At 37.9% G+C, this 12,287-nt stretch overlaps 1 protein-coding gene across 12 annotated transcripts in view; it reads left to right on the forward strand.

Moving 5' to 3' along the window:
* Positions 1–194: 194 nt before the first annotated feature.
* The window catches only part of ATG13 (autophagy related 13), a 52,721-nt gene continuing 40,628 nt past the window's right edge, over positions 195–12,287 (forward strand). For 2 of the 12 annotated variants that reach the window (XM_019802151.2, XM_019802155.2), the window contains exons 1-2: positions 196–544; positions 932–1,047. The gene's annotated coding sequence lies outside the window, so the exon portion shown is untranslated. Of the gene's footprint in view, positions 545–931; positions 1,048–8,732; positions 8,818–12,287 lie in introns of all 12 variants that reach the window. The other 10 variants (XM_034644735.1, XM_034644736.1, XM_034644739.1 and 7 more) reach the window with 10 other exon arrangements.

The following is a 12,287-nucleotide window of genomic DNA, read 5'->3' on the forward strand; positions in this document are numbered from 1 at the left end:
TTTCTCACTCTTTCAAAGACCCCCGGTCTTTACGCCCTTCTTTCCTTCTGAGACACTTGAAAAAATTGGTGAGAAAGATTTACATGGAAAGGAAATCAACTTTTATGGGAATTAAGAGGAAAGAAATGAAATAAGGCGTCCATACTGTAGCGAAAGTGCGGATGAGGTTAGGCAGCTGTATTTCCCCATAGCCCTCTTCCTCCCCCCGCCTTCATCCGAGCGGATGAAAACAAACACTAACGATGGCGGCGCCGGTAGGCGACCGACTGCTGGGCTTAAGGCAGGAGTGATCGCTTGAGCTGTGAGGACACTCTTGAAGAGCGGGAGTCAACGTGAGTGCGACAATTCGCGCAGTCCTGGGAGTGAAACACCCGGGGCCAACGAGCCACGAGCCTCCTGAGGCGTGAGGTATCTGTCTGCGACCCCTGCTGTCACTGCAGCTCCGGAGCGCAGAGTCCTCAGCCAGGAGGCGCAGCTGGCCGGCCCCAGGCCCCGGCCTCCGTAATGAGAGCCCCGAGCCACTCTCTGTGTCGCAGCTTCGCAGGTATTCACTTTAGTGGGGATACCCCCAGATCATTCAGCGCCCCCGGGTGGGAGGCAATGGATCTGCGGCCTGCCGGGTACCTCCTTGTGAGGACTAGGCCGAGTAGCCGCAGTAGTTTCCAGAGCTTTCTTCGGGACGTCGGGTTGGTGTAGGCCCCATTGGCCCTCGATGGCCCCTAGTCTTAACAGAAATCCACAAAGCTTTCGTCTCTGCTTTCTCAGCTCTTTGGGTTATGTCGTAAGGCTTTTGGAGGTAATTTGTGGGACTACATTACTCCGGGGTTGGTACCAATATAAGTGAGGTAGGTTTTCATTCAATCAAGATTTGTTGAAAAACAACAATAAAAAAAAAACCTTGCTGAGTGCCAAATATGTACTCCGCGTGTAGGTGAGGGTGACTGTTGACTAGTGAAAAAAGGGACCCAAGGTTCACGACTATCTTCTTACTGGCAGTGGAACGACCTGTGGAAACCGGCAATCCATTCTCATTTAATAAATCTCTGGGTAAGTGGCTAAGCACCTTTTTGGGTTCATCACTAACCCATCTCCGTCTTCACTTTCCAAGTCAGTTCTCAGTTTGCCTTGTCAATTGAGCGTAGCATTTCACTTTTAGTATTTTCCCTTTAGAGAGAGAGAGCGAGCTGGATCATACCTAGTTTATTTTTTATTTTTTTATTATTATTTTTTAAAAGATTTTATTTATTTATTCGACAGAGATAGAGACAGCCAGCGAGAGAGGTAACACAAGCAGGGGGAGTGGGAGAGGAAGAAGCAGGGTCATAGTGGAGGAGCCTGATGTGGGGCTCGATCCTATAACGCCAGGATCACGCCCTGAGCCGAAGGCAGATGCTTAACCGCTGTGCCACCCAGGCGCCCCTGGATCATACCTAGTTTAAAACTTATCTCCTAAGATGGTAGAATTTATTGAAAACTTTCAGTAGGAGATGTGCAATAATAAACAACAGATCCTTTCTTTACACTAAATTAATTTCTAGGTTTTCATGTGTTTTATGAATGTTAGTCCTTTTTATGTGTGGCTGTTGTGGCCCCAACTGAATTATAAATTTTGTTTTCAACTCCATTTTTCAGCTGAGCAGACATAAATGCTTGTGAAATGGAATCCTAAGTTAATATTTTTAATGCACAGTGGATGATGAATAAGTGCTGAAGCATCAAATGTACTGATCCATATAATAACATGAATGTAGTTAATTCATGCACTGTTTTCAAATTGTACCCTTTTGGGTATGAAGTTAAAGCTATGGCAACTTTTGAGAGTCACATTTCATCGAAATTGCAAAGCACTGGGTTGTCTGTTATTGTACTTAACACTTAAAAGTTCTTACCGTGCATTTGTATTTTTTCCCTTAAGAGTGGTAATTAAAATTGAATTTAAAAAATGAATCAAAAACTGCAGCTCTTGAGCTACTAAACACTCCATATATTACATTTTTTTATTTAAGAACTGAGAATCAGCTGGACACAGTGGAGTCCTACCATATATGCATAATGGAATTACACTGTATGGAGGTGGAGGCAAGAAATCTTTTCTATTGTCTTTCCTGCCCCCATGCACCCTGATTTAACTGTATTAGCTTATGACCTCCATGACTCAGAGCAGGGTGCCCATAGCCTAAACGCAAAAAGAAGACATTAATTTTTGAGCTTTCAAAGACCCAAGTCTTACTGTATGAGTGATTTTTCAAAGATAATTTTGACTATTCAAAAAAAGTACCCACTTGATAAGGGGCATTCCCAATATTCTGCATTTATATTTTGCTCAAGTGGGAGTGGAAGGTTTGTTTTGGAATCTTTATCTGGAGAGAAGTTATTTAATCTTAGCAATACCTAAAAACACCAGAAATTTCATTTTTTAAGATTTATTTATTTATTTGAGAGAGAGAGAGCGTGCAAGCATGCTCGCAGTGGGGAGGAGCAGAGGGAGAAGAGTCCCAAGCCCACTGGGCAGTGAGCACTGGGCGACTTGGGGCTTGATCTCATAACCCTGAGATCAGACCTGAGCAGAAACCAAGGGTCCTGTACTTAACCGACTACACCATCCAGGTACCCCTGAAACTTAAGTTTTCAATATTTCTATTCCTTTTAAAATATTCTTAACTTTATTATGGAAGAAATAAATAATTATATTCATAACATTGGTTGGAGTGCTGCTTAGATAGAAAATCAAGAGTATACCTAAAAAAATTCCTCATTATGACCCTTTATTATTCAACTTAGTTCTCCTTTTTATTTCTTATTTTTTAATGGCTTGTATGTTGACTTGAGAGTCTTCAAATACATGTACTTTACTAAGAGTTAATCTTTTTCCCTAAAACTTAATTCTTGAACAAAGTTTACTTAGATTTTATATGTGGATGATTTGGAAGTAATTTCCAATTTGGGGTGTTGAGCTGAGTAAGGCAGCGTTTTTTCCTGCATGGGTTTAATAGAGGAGAGGGTGCATGGGTTGCTGGTCCTTGCTTCCTCTCCGTCAAGTTGTGGAGACCAATAAAAACTGTTAAGTAGTCCTTGATAGGGTAAGGAGGGTACAGCCAGGAAGAATGCAGAGAACGTTGTCCAGGCCTCTCTGCCCAAGGACTGTCAACATTTCTCACAGTTTGGGTTTTAAATCTTAAAAGGATTTAAATCCTTACAGGAATGTAAAATTAGTTTTAAATCTTTTGAATAGGTTTTTAAATCCTTAAAGGTATTTGAAATTAATTTAAAATAGTTGTTTTTAACTGTAAGCTGTGGGGCAGTTTATTAGAGAAATCCTCTAAATGCCAGTGTAGGTGGCACAGAAAATTTGTTTTGCCCTCATGGTATTCCCCATTTGTCCTTGGTTACAAGAGAAGGGCACCACTATTTCGAAAAACAACTCAGTGAAATGCACAGTTGACTGTCAGTTGGTAGTATCTTCTTAGTAAAATAAAGGTAAATAAAGAATTTATAGAAGTGCTAACTTAATACTGTTATTTTGGAAAATGCTGCTTTCACTTTTGACTTTTGATTCATACAAATGTGAAGGAAATACGAGTTAAAAATCCTTTTATATTCTCTCCAGTCTTAAGGTTTGTTTGTTCCCCTCCCCCTCCAATTCCTTCTGTATTGCCCACAACTATTAAATCATTAGGAGAGAGATTATACTGAGAAATACTTACTGAGATTTAGATGTCCTCTTTTAATATAAGTTTAATGGTGTTTTTACTCCTGAATCTATTTCTGTGGGAATTTTCAAGAGACCAGATAAATATTTGGCCTTATTTATCCTTTGGAATAAGTAGTTAGTTAAGTGTGGCTTTATCTTTATTCCCACCTCCCATTTTCTTTCAGTTTATTTTATTCTGGTTTCTTAAATTGAATACTTGAGTTTTTAAATTTTTTAAAAATATATAAAGTAATTTAAGGCTATACATTTTCTTCTGAATGTATCCTTTTGCTGTATCTCATTTTTTTGTTGTCAGATATTCTGCGTTTTGTTAATTTCTAGATAAGTCTAACTTTGGTTTTTATTTCAGTGTTTATTTTAAAAGGCTCTTAATTTATACATGGTTAACTTTTTGTTGTATATTTCTAGTTTATTGGATTATGGGCAAAAGCATCTTGGAAATTTTTTTTTAACAGTCAAGAGCATAATTAATTTATTACATTCCTTGAACCTGACAGAATGTGGAAGGTCAAGTTAGATAACAAGACCTTTATTGAGGGTCTCATATATAGCAAGTACTCTTTACAGGAACTCTCTCATTTAATCCTCACCACAACCCTATGAGGTAGGTATTACTTACCGACATTTTATAAGAAAGGAATCTGAGGTATAGAAAGATTGGCTTGCCCTGTATACCATTACATATATAGAGACTTGGTTTTTTTATTCAGCTTCTCTGTATTTTTGTTTACATCTACTTGAGCTGTCAAAGAAGTATGTTGAATCTTCAGGTATAGTTTTGGTTTGATCAAGGTCTTCTAGTAGCTCTAGGAATTTTTGCTTTATGTATTTTATTGCTATATTATGTATAAAGGTTTATGGCTATTATATTTTCTGAGAGTATTTTGTCATTACTCAATATCCCCTTTAATCTCATTTCATCACTTTTGGCCTAGAATCCTGCTATAAATATTGTTACTTCTGCTTTCTTTTCTTTCTTTCCACTTACTCTTTTTTTTTTTTTTTTTTAAAGCTGAGTATACCTATGTTTATTTCTTTATTGTCAAACTTTCTTTGTGACTCTTTAGGTAGGAAGACTTTCAGTTGTTTAAACCTGTCTGTTCTGTTACTCATTTGTCTACAAAGAACTTTCTCAATGGAAAAGAGCATCTCTACAATTTAATAATAACTCTAATGTCTAGAAAGTAGGGAAATTACTGTTTTGTTCTGTTGTACTCAAACTTGTACTTAACTATTTTTTCTTAAATGTTCCTGATTTGCCCTATTGAGCTTTTCGTTCTGCATCTAAAACATTAAAGAACTCTATGTTAAAAACTGGAAAACGGGCACCTGGGTGGCTCAGTCAGTTAAGTGTCTGCCTTCGGCTCAGGTCATGATCCCAGGGTCCTGGGATCCACCCTCATGTCAGGCTCCCTACTCAGTGGGGAGTCTGCTTCTCCCTCTCCCTCTGCCCCTCCCCCGATTGTGTGCACACACACACTCTGTCTCTTGCTCTATCTCTAATAAAATCTTTCGAAAGAGAAAGAAAGAAACAAACAAACAAACCAACCCTGGAAAACAGAGATTATCTTTTTAGTAAACTTTAGTTAACTTTTCCCAGTTTTTTTTTTAATAGACTCCATGCCCACCATGGAGCCCAATGAGGGGCTTGAACTCACAACCCTGAGATCAAGACCTGAGCCGAAATCAAGAGTCAGACACTTAACTGACTGAGCCACCCAAGCACCCCTAACTTTTCCCAGTTTTAAGGACCAGAGATATTATCTGGAGTCATTTTTATATAGCCCTTGCCAGATTGTTCAGTCGTTTCTTTGAAATTTTGCCTTTTTCTTCTTTGTTGTCTGTGTCACCTTAAATCTAGTGTATCACCGACCCCCATTCTGGACTGCTGAAGTAACTTCCTAGCTGGTCTCTCTGCTTCTTGTCCCTTTACTTTATCCTCCCCTCTCTGTATTCAAATTAATGTTCGTAAATCTTATCTAAAGAAGAATCTGCATTGACTCCCTACTAATCTTTTAGAGTCTCTTTTGCTCACTTCCATGACTCCCGAGTAATCTGGCCAGACCATACTTACCCACTTTATTTTTCTTTACCCCTTTACATGAAAATTCTCAGCTATGTATTTCCTAATTTTGCTTCTCCCCTATTCTTTCTCCTCTCTCTCTCTCTCTCTCTCTCTCTCAGACTCCACTTACACATATGTTAGACCTTTCCCAGTGTCCCTGTGTCTCAGGTAACCACATATCTCATTTTGTACCTGTTGTCGTGTTATGATTAAATACCTTAAATCATCCCTTTCACTCTCAGAAGTATCCAAGAGTATATGGTCACTTTGTATCTTTCATACACTTTATTTTCCATTCTTTTGCGTTTCTGTACTTCATTCCTGATATTTTCTTTTGGCCTGTATTCACGTTCACTATTTCTATCTCCTGCTGGTCTAATCTGCTGTTAGACTCAACCATTGAGTTCTTAATTTAGCGTTTTGTTTTTTAGTTTATAGAATTTCTACTAGATTCTTTTTACAGTGTTTAGTTCTCTGTGAAAATCCTCAATTTTGTGCTTTATTTAATTGAACATATTAAGCATAATAACTTTTAAGAATGTGTCTAATTATTAATATACTTCTAAAGTCTGTTGTATCTGAAATTTGGGTCATTTGGGTTTATCTCCATGAATGCCCCGTTTATTTTAATATGTGTCAGATATTGTATATGAAAAATCGTAGAGATAATTTGGAGGCTAGGGTGACATTATTTTATTCCAGAGAGAAATTACATGTGCTTCTGGCAAAGGCTAAGGACAGACCTTATCCCACATTGTTGCAGATGAGCAATATTTAAAATTTTTCATAATAAAAACTTTTTAAAAAGTTATCTTGAAATCGTACAAATTACAACTACATTTAATTGTTTTCTGAGAGAAAAAATAGCCACTGGTTTTGTAAATTAAAATTGATACAGCAATAGCATATTTATCTGGGTTATATATTATGGATAAAAGTAGACAGGAAGAACAGAGATGGACTGTGAAGAACAAGGAAATGCTTGGAGAAAAAGGAACAGAAGAAAGACCTATATGTAATATCTATCATCTCTACCCCTTTTGTCCTCATTTTGTGTGCTAATCTTAAAATTCAACCCATTACCTAATGTAAAATGGTATGGCTGCTTTGGAAGACAGTTTGGCAGCTTCTCAAAAAGTTAAATGTTGAATTACCATATGACCCAGTAATTCCCTTTGTAAGTATATATAAAGAATTGAGAACATATGTTAACATGAAAACTTGTACATGTTCTTAGCAGTATTATTTATAATAGCCAAAAAGTGGAGACAGCTCAAATGTTCATCAACTGATGAATCAGTAAACAAAACTTGGTGTAGGCATACAGTGGAATATTATTTAGCCATAAAAAGGAATGAAGTACTGAGACCTTCTACAACATAGATTGAACCTTGAAAACCTTATTTTTAGTGAAAGAAACAAACCACAAAAAGATTACATAATTTCCTTTATATGAAGTGTTCAGAATAAGCAAGTCCGTAGCTACAAAGCATATTAGTGGTGGCCAGGTACTGGAAGGAGAGAGTGACTGATAACAGATGTGGGATTCCATTTTAGTGTAATGAAAATGTTTTGTTTGTGCATCTTTGTGAATATACTAAAAAGCAAAAATCTTTATACTTTAAAATGGCAAATTTTATGATATGTGAATTATATCTCAGTTTTTTTTTTAAAAAAAAGCTATATAAAATGATTTTTCAAAAAATCCTAAATCACCCCTGCCTCCCCAGTTCAAAAGCTCTAGGTCTGTGTCCCCTTCCTTCTAAGCTACTCTCCATTCCTAATACTGTGCACTCTGTAGTTTTCAAAACTACCTTTCCTTGCTACCTTTTACTCAGATCTTTACAACTGTGATTCTGTCGTGCTGACTTCTGATGATTTGGGCTTTCGCATTCTGCAGCCACCATAAACTTTCTCTTTTATATGTTTGCCATGTTCACAAATACGCATATTTTCTTTCAGCTTGCCCATTCTTACCTCAGATGTGTAGTCTCTCATATTGTCTTGTTCTTTTGCATTTTTGATGTTTTATTTCTATGTGCAGTCTCTAAGTTTTTATTTTTTAATTTTTTTTAAGTTTGGTTAATTTTTTAGTAATCTCTACCCCCAACATGGAGTTTGAACTCACAACCTTGAGATCAAGAGTTGCGTGCTTTTCTGACTGAGCCAGCCAGGTGCCTCCAGTCTGTAAATTTTTTTTTTTTAAAGATTTTATTTATTTATTTGACAGAGATAGAGACAGCCAGCGAGAGAGGGGAACACAAGCAGGGGGAGTGGGAGAGGAAGAAGCAGGCTCACAGCAGAGGAGCCTGATGTGGGGCTCGATCCCATAACGCCAGGATCACGCCCTGAGCTGAAGGCAGACGCTTAACCGCTGTGCCACCCAGGCGCCCCCAGTCTGTAAATTTTTTTTTTTTTTAAGATTTTATTTATTTATTTGACAGAGATAGAGACAGCCAGCGAGAGAGGGAACACAAGCAGGGGGAGTGGGAGAGGAAGAAGCAGGCTCATAGCAGAAGAGCCTAATGTGGGGCTCGATCCAACAACGCCGGGATCACGCCCTGGGCCGAAGGCAGACGCTTAACCGCTGTGCCACCCAGGCGCCCCCCAGTCTGTAAATTTTTAAATTATGAATTCATCTAGCTAAAAGTTGGGAGGAAATGTTGTGAGTGTGGCCTGGCAGCAGGCTCTTGAAAATCCAAGGTTGTTGAAAGCTTCTCCCAGGGCTCTTTCAGGCTTGCTTCTGCCTGTTTCTAGGGGTTACAGTCGTTCTGGGACCAGTTTTTAGATTAATTTCTTGGCTTTTTATTTCCTTATCTTGGATGTAGGTAATGTAACTTTGGGTCTTATGTCTAGGTACTTTACTGACTTAATGCTTTTGAAGTTTTGAGAGTGATTTTCCCACCTCCCAACCTTGCCATGATAGGATGACAAACCTCTTTATTGCTTTTCTAGGATTCCTCTCGCCTCTGTGATCAAGGAGCACTTAGTTCTGCAGTTTTGTGCAGAGCACTGGGTTTCTACTGCCTGTAAGATTGAGGTACTATATTCCCACTCCCATGCTTGTTCTCATATTCATTAGGAGAACCTGACCTTGGGGCACTTGGCTGGCTCAGTGAGTAGAGCATGTGACTCTCGATGTCAGGGTTGTGAGGTCAAGCCCAACATTGGGTGTAGAGCCTACTTTAAAAAAACAAAACAAAAGAACCACCTGACATTGCTTCCCATAGGCCTCAGCTCCCTGGCATCAGTTTTTCTCTTACATCTATGGCATTGACTTGCCTGTTCTGGAGCCTGGGATTTCTTGACATTTCTTGTTCAGTTGTATGTCAGAACCTTTTATTGTCATAATTTATCTGCATTTTTATGTGCTTGTAGCAGGAGGGTAGACTAACAACATCAGTTCAGTCTACCTTGTTGGATGTCCCCCTCAGAGATTTTATACTCCTGTGTATCATGACACAGTGCATTGAAGTCTTTGCCTACTTTACTCTAAGGCAAGGATTTTCTGTGACGGAATTTGGAAGCACAGCCAGAGGAGTCATTCAGATGTTTGAAAAACTGTATTTGAAATAGGTCTACAAGGAGATAGACCTAATTTTAGAAAATTTTATGCTGGATGAAAGTTAGTTTTTACCCTATTATAGACCATTTGATGAGAATTGATTTTGTTTGTTAATTAAAAAAATTTTTTTTGAAAACCATGAGATCTACAGAAAAATTGTAAGACTTTTACAAGTGTACTCTTGTATACTCTTCACTTAGATTCATACATTGTTCATGCTTTGCCACATTGCTTTACTTATCATACAGTATATGTCTCTGTGTCATACACTATATAATGTGATAATTATTTCTCCCCCCCTTTTTTTTTGCTGCACCCTTGATAAAAGTTACTTGTATTTCTTAAGAATAAGACCATTGACCAAAGTGTAATTGTATCAAATTCAGGAAATTTTACATTGGTATACAGTTACTAGTATACCTAGCATATAGTCAGTACCAAATGTTACCAAGTATACATTAAGTATCAAATGTTACCAATTGTTTCAATACTGTTCTTTATAGCAACTTCTTTTTTAAGATTTTATTTATTTATTTATTTATTTAAGATTGTATTTTTAAGTAATCTCTACACCCAATGTAGGGCTTGAACTAAAAACCCTGAGATCAAGAGTTGCATGCTCTACCGACTGAGCCAGCTAGGCTTCCCTATAAAACTTTTTTAGAAGTCCATGATTAGGGTACCTAGGTGGCTCAGTCGATTAAGCAACCCACTCTTGACTTCAGCTCAGGTCATGATCTTAGGGTCTTGAGATGAAGGCCTGCATCAGGCTTCATGCTCAGTGCAGAGTCTGCTTGAGATTCTCTCTCCCTCTGCCCCTCCTCCCACACGTGCAGGCTTGTGCTTGCTTGCTCTCTCTCAAATAAATAAAATATTTAAAAGTATATGATCAAGCATTGTATTTAGTTTTCATACCTCTTTAATTGCTTTTATTCCAAAACAGTTTTTCAGCTTTTTTTTTTTTTTTGGTGGTCTTTCATAAGATTGACATTGAAGACTACAAGCCAATTATTTTGTAAAATGCCCTTTTAATTTAAGCTCATCTAATTGCTTCTTCATGGTTAGATTCAGTTATGCAGTTTTAGCAGGAAAGCTACATAAGTGATAGGTCCTTCTTACTACATCACATCAAGAGGAATGTAATGTCAGTTTTTCAGTTGTTGTTATGTTTCTTTCATTACTTTATTAAGATTGTATGTACCGGACTTCTCTGTAAGTAATAAGTAATCTGTGGGAAGATTGTGTAAATATCCCATTTGCCATCAAACTGTCACCCACTGGTTCTCATCTACTGGTGAATCCCCCCTCCATGGTGATTTTCTTGAGTCAGTTATTCCATAGTAGTTGCAAAATGGTCATTTTTATAATTTTTTTATTCCATATACACTTAATACTTGACAATCGGTATAAAGAAATATTAATTTTCCCCCATTTATTGTACATCTGCTGCTGAAACCAGTGTTGGGGAAAATGTGAAAATCCTTGCTATAGAAAAAAATGACTGGCAAGAAAAGATTGTCTCTGCTCTTCCATTGTTAGCTGGAAAAGTAAATATAAAATTGTGAGTTTTAATTTCAGTGCTCCCCAGACCTCATATTCTTGCATGATAAACATGAATTTAAAAGTGCTTTACGGAGGGGCGCTTGGATGGCTCAGTCAGTTGAGTGTCTGATTCTTGATTTCTGCTCAGGTCATGAACTCAAGGTCCTGAGACTGAGCCCCACCTCGCTCTGTACTGGGCGTGGAGCCTGCTTAAGATTCTCTCTTCCTCTCCCTCTGCCCCTCCCCCGTCCCCCCCTCTCTCAGGCGCAAATGTACTTTCTCTCTCAAAAAAATCTGAAAGTGGTTTAAGGGTACTGCATTAAATTCTTATCAATCTTGAAAATAACATTTGTGCTGAGCATCTGTCAGTAATTTTTTTAATTGTAGGCAAAACATCCTATAATCTCTTTAATAATTTTTGAGGTTACTATTTTGTAGTTTGCAGGAATAGAAATAAGCATTACATAAGTGTGAAAGCAATATTGTTAATATGCCAGGAGTTGTTACTCAGAACAACTGAATTTGGTTAATAAATATCTTTAAAATACCATGGAAGTGTTAACTTTTCAATATTAGATTAGTTCCATATATAAATTGCTTTTCAAAAAACCTGAAGTTGTCAAGAGAATTGGAGGACAAGCCACAGACTAGAAGAAAATATTTACAAAAGACACACATCTGATGAAAGACTGACCCAAAATATACAAAAAACTCTTAAAACTCAACAATTAAAGAAAACACACAGCCCCATTAAAAAAATGGACCAAAGACCTTAACAGACACCTCACCAAAGATATATAGATGGCAAAGAATCATATGAAAAGATACTTAGCATCATATGTCATCAGTGAAATGGCTATACATACAAGGTTATTATAGTATTATTGACAGTATTTCCTATGCTGTACTTTTCATCGCTGTGACTTATTTATGTTATAGCTGGAAGTCTGTACCTCTTAATCCACTTCACTTATCTCACCCATCCCCCTACTCAAAACGAAACATATTCTTACATATGATCCAGCAGTCACACTCCTTGGTATATACTAAAGGAATTGAAAAATTATTCCCAGCAGAATGAGGGCCCTTGGAGCCTTCTTTGGGGGAAATTCAGTGTCTTCAGAGGGCAAAATCTCTATCTACTGACACTTGAGGTTTCTTTCAATTGAAAAAGTTTGGGGAGGGGGAGCAGCTTGTTCCCAATGACCCTCTGAGCCCCACTGGTTTACCAGCCTTACTCATATACCCTGAGTTTCTACTGTCTTTTTGGTGCCTCATGGTCAAGTGTGAATGGGACAGCCAAAGGGTCACCAGTCATTTGCTGAAAGCCTCCAACATAGCTGCCAGTGTTTTTCAAGCCAAGTGAAGAACAGGGCTCCAGAGATGGGAGTGGGAGTGTGTAC

Source organism: Ailuropoda melanoleuca, chromosome 16, assembly GCF_002007445.2.
Source record: "Ailuropoda melanoleuca isolate Jingjing chromosome 16, ASM200744v2, whole genome shotgun sequence".
NCBI classification, from domain to species: domain Eukaryota; kingdom Metazoa; phylum Chordata; class Mammalia; order Carnivora; family Ursidae; genus Ailuropoda; species Ailuropoda melanoleuca.